This window comes from Mustela nivalis, assembly GCF_964662115.1.
Source record: "Mustela nivalis genome assembly, contig: HAP1_SCAFFOLD_1552, whole genome shotgun sequence".
In the NCBI taxonomy this organism is placed as follows: Eukaryota; Metazoa; Chordata; class Mammalia; order Carnivora; family Mustelidae; genus Mustela; species Mustela nivalis.
The window spans coordinates 45,199-50,220 of record NW_028135112.1 but is presented as its reverse complement, the minus strand read 5'-3'; positions in this window follow the sequence as shown (position 1 = coordinate 50,220).

Below are 5,022 nucleotides of genomic sequence, written 5' to 3'. Positions count from 1 at the left end.
CCCCACACCCCGCTCCTGTCCTGCGTTTTCTGCTTCAGGTTAGGGCGCGTCGCGGTGTCACTTTACCTGTGAGCAGAGGGTCCTCCAGAGAAGCCATGGGGCGGGGAGGGGCAGCAGGCGGCCTGAAGGCCTGAACGGGAACGGGACACCGCGGCGTCAGGGGCTAGGCTGCAGCGTGGGAGCACAGGGGCAGCGAGTATGGTGTGTCCTGCAGTCCCGAATGGGCTGCAGCACAGCACCCTGGCGCTGTGCGCCCCTCCTTCCCGCCTGGGCAATTAGCAAAACCCCTGCTCAAGGCCGCCCCCGACCCGCCCCCCCTTCCCTCCTGAGTCCTCTGAGAGCTCACTTCCAGCTTTGGAAATTAGCAAAGACCCTTCTCTGCTCCGGCCCCGCCCCCTAACTTCTGAAAACTGAGCCATGGCTGGGGTGCGGGGCTAAGCCCTGGCATGCTACTGCATTGCCAGCTCCAGCGCTGGGCAGCCTCCTAGCCGGGCTCCATGAGCGGGTGTCCACGTGCAGCCTGGCTGCGAATAGATCATCAGTCTTAAACGCCCGCTGCACTCTTGGGTCAGTTTGCTGGCTTCCAGATTGCGCCCAAAGCCAGGAACCAGCTTCCCCAGCACAGGCCTGGGCTGAGATGCCTGCCCTGGATCTGTCTGAGCAGTCTCCTTGACTCCAGGCAGGGATGGCACTTCGACCTGGATGTTTGGGTTTTTTGTTTGTTTTTTTTGGTCATTGGTTATTACATGACCTCCAGGGTAGGTGCTCCACAAAGGGAGTGAAAACAGGACGCCATATATAAGCATACAGCCATTCTAGAAAAATAGCTTGGGGTTCTCCTGGAAACGCTGCATTGGTCCTTGCACTATGGTTTAATAGAAAAGGGATTATGCACCAAGTTACTTAAATGAGCATAGGTTGAAATCGTTTACTGAGAGTAAATATTTTAAATAGTTATATTTTAACTAAATCTATCATCAATCATAAATCTATTACACGAAGGTTACAGGCAATTTAAAAGCAAGAGCACTCTCTTCAGGGTTTTAAATAATCCCTGTCTGTCTTGGCACATGAGAATGCAAAGATAGGAAATGGTTTGTAAAAGATCATATAATAGCTTTTACTAATTCTATTTATTTGACAGACAGAGATCACAAGTAGGCAGAGAGGCAGGCAGAGAGAAAGATGGGGAAGCAGGCTCCTCGTCAAGCAGAGAGTCTGATGAAGGGCTTGATCCCAGGACCCTGAGATCATGACCTGAGTCCAAGGCAGAGGCTTAACACACTGAGCCACCCAGACGCCCCCAGATGAAATACATTTCTGACTTAGAAACTTCAGATAGAATTATTTTGTCCATGATGACAACTGAAAAAAATGTGTCATCCCTAAACCTAACCTTAAACCCTACCAACGCTGAAACCTAAGCTGACCTTAAAGCCCAAACTAGAACCCTGAATCCCAAACCTGGAATGGAACCCAAAGCCTGTACCTGAGCCCTGGATCCAAGCCCTGAACCACGAACCCAAACCCTAAACCAGACCTCCAAGTCATGAAACCTGAACCCAAATCTCAGCATGAAGTCAAACCCCAAATTTGACCCTGAACTTTATCCCATAAGCCCTGAGTCTTAAAGCCTAAATCATAAACTTAAAGCCCTAAACTATAACTCTGTTCCCTTGTCCTTCACTCTAAACCCTCACCCTAACACTAAACCCAAAGCCTGATCTAGAACTCTGACTAAAACCTGAACCTGAACCCAAATTCAAACCCTTCACCACACTTTGCATATGCACTTGCCATTGATGGATATTTGCAGTTTCTACCTTTTGATTCTTGTGAACATTGTTTGGGTTGGGGGCTAGGGTTAGGGTCTTGGATTAGGGTAGGGTCCAGGCTTGAGACCAAGTTGAGGTCAGAGTGTGGGTCTGCATCAGGGCCATGTTCAGTGCCACTGTTTGGGTCAAGGACTGTTGTAATTCCACATTGTTTCCAATTCATTGTTCCTTAGCTATTTGGGGGGAAGTTGGGGGGTATTGGGCTCCATGCAGCTTGAATTTCCGGAATGAAATGGCATCAGCTGGACCCGGGGAGGGAGCAGGACCTTCCACTGAAGGGTGAGCTCCCACAGTCCTGCACTGCCTTGCACCGCCTGCAGAGGGCGCCAGACCCCAGCTCCCGCCCTGAGCCCAGGCTGCACAGCCACAGCTGGGACCAGAGCCCCGCCTCTTCAGGACCCACTGTGGAGACTTCTGGAGAATGTGGGGCGCCTCCCACCCTGACAGGACAAGCTGAGGAGGGTGTGGCTCTGCATCCACACTGACCGGACCCGTTGTGGAGGACGCGCCCACACTGGCAGCAGTCCAACCTCCTAAGGACCAGATGCTGGAGGAGCTGAGGAGAAGCCGCCTGAGTGGACTGTCAAGGGGTTTGTGGTCTCAGGACCCCACAGAGGAAGGGCGCCCTGTGTAGACACTGGGGCTTCCGTCGTTTTGTGTGAGGAGACGTGGCCTCCTGCTGTGCTGTGCGCAGGGCTGTGGGGTCCCCCCTTTCTGGGCTCGGGTGATCCTAGGTCCTCGTCTGTGTTTGTGTGCTCGCGGATTCGGTTCCTGGGGCTCCTCAGATGGTCTGCAGTCAGGGAGCGTCAGCCTTCTTTGGTGCTTGTGCTCTCCCCACCTCAGCCCTGCGGGGTCCTTCCCGTGTCCACACCCACTCCAGGCTTGCGCCGAGTCCAGAAATTCAGGAGCCAGAGTGAGGACTCTGTAGACGGTTTTGGGGAGAGTAGGTATTTTCCCAGTGTGGGTTCTACCCTGAGCACAGTGCCTCCCCATCTCCGTGTGTACCCCTCCCTGTCTGTCGTCATTGTTGCAGGGCTGTCAGATGACAGGTCTGTCACCTTCTTGGTTCAGGGGCCTCCCGGGTATCTTGCTGTCTTGGATGCAGGTGTAAATGAGATCGTTCTCTGCAGTCTCTTTTTGATGGTTCCTTCCGAGCACCTAGGAGTGCCACTAATTTGTGCATATTGATTTTGTTCCTTGCAAGATCTTGAATTTATTTGTTCGATTGGCCTTAAACTCAATCTGCCAGTTATTTGACCAGCAGCATGGATTTAATTGGGAAGAGCAGAGAATGGCAGTCTGGGCTGAGCAAGCTAAGGTCCCATCACAGGCAAGTGCGAGAAACAAAGGAGAGGAACATTATTTCATGGAGGAGGAAGAAGTTGGGAAGGGTGCTTGAAGGAATGTCCCTTGGAGAAAGGCAGGGTGATGGAGAATTCTCACCAGCTGAGCTGCAAAGCTCCTACAAAAAGTCAGGAGATGAACCTCCAGCTTCCCGTGTGGGGCCTGGAATTGGTGAGTCTCTCCTGTGGGGAATTGCAATGTGGAGTCTGTAATGGGCACTGAGCAGCAGGCGCCCCCTTCCAGCCTCCCCTTCTGGCATCCCCAGTCCACTTTACTGGAGCTTCCCTTCCTGCTTTTGCACAGTTCTAACCAGCTTGTGGTGGAACGTTGTGGAAAAACTGAAATTCCAAATCCACTGCTTCTACTGCACCTGAGATACAGGGGCCCATGATTTAATTCTCCCACGAGTCTCTTGCTAACATGTGTCCTCTCCATGTTGGGTGACCTGGATCTGGGAGGGCTTGGACTCCATCCCAAAGTCTGATGTTCTCTCTGCTTCCGTATCGTCGTGCTAACATGGTTGTTTGGAAGATTCATTTCCTCTGTGGTGATTTCAAAGTGCAGTCAGCTTGTTATAGCAGCACAAATACGTGCTGTCTCCACACTCAGATTCCCCAGCCGTCATTTCTTTACCACGTTTGCCACTTCACACGGGATGCTTCAGTGTGTTTGATCCCACACCAGGACAATGTCCTGCAGAACCACCACATAACCTGAAATGAGGAGATCATTACAGAAACCATCCAAGGGTTAGTGTTAGGAACCAGGGACATGGCAGGACTGACCAGAAGACCCCATGGATAGCTGTCAGGGTGGCTGAGTTGACAGTGGAGGTGAGGGTGAGTGTCTGGCTCTGGCTTTGTGTCCAGGAGTCAGCTCTGTGTGGGTGTGTCCTCAGCTAGGCATGCAGATTTCTGCTCCTCTGAATCCTTTCCGGAGTTCCAAATGGCACATTTTCCTTCTGGGCAGCAGGCTGAGTCCTCTGGGATTGCCCATGTGTCCCCAAATTGTAGGGCACCTACTGCAAGGCCTTTGGGGTCACAATCCTGAGAACCGAACCAAACCAAAGGTTATGGTTAGGGCCCACCACATGGCAGGCCCGATCTGCCAGCACTCTGTCCATCTTTCTGGGGGAGGAAGCAGTCGAGGGATTTGTTCAGGGTGAGTGTCAAGCTCCAGGTTTGCATCCAGTGGCCTGCTGAATATGGGGGTGTCCAGAGGTAGGAATGCAGATTTCAGTTCCTCTGAATCCTTTCTGGAGTTCCAAATGGCATGGTTCCTTTCAGGGTGGCAGGTTGAGTTTTATGGTGTTCCTCACTGTCCCCAATCTCTGAGGCTTTGGAGCCAGGCCGTCGGGGACACACCTCTCAGGACAGAATCTAGGCTTAAGAGTTTGTGCCTATGGGCATGGCTGCACTGATCTGAAAGCACTGTGGCGAGGATCACAGGGGTCTGAGTTGAGAGCATGGTTCAGGATCAGTATCAAGGTCTGGGTTTGTGTCCAGTGGACCGCTGAATGTGGGGGTGGTCTCAGATGTCCAAGACGATTTCCCCTACTCTGAATCCTTTCCAGCATTCCAAATAGCCTGGTTTCCTTCTGGGTGGCAAGCTGAAATCTCTGGGATTTCTCAGGTCTTGCCATTGCCCTTGCAAGGGCAAGATACTTTTTACAGTAAAAGAATTCACCAGATGAGCTGAACAGCAGAAAAGACACAGCTCAAGAGTTAATCAGTGAACAGGAATATCATGCCAAAAACTTCTTTGATAACACACTACAGAGCAAGGGAAGATAGGAGAGAAAGCTGAGATATAAAGGACAAACCCTCCAACTTTCCAACATCAT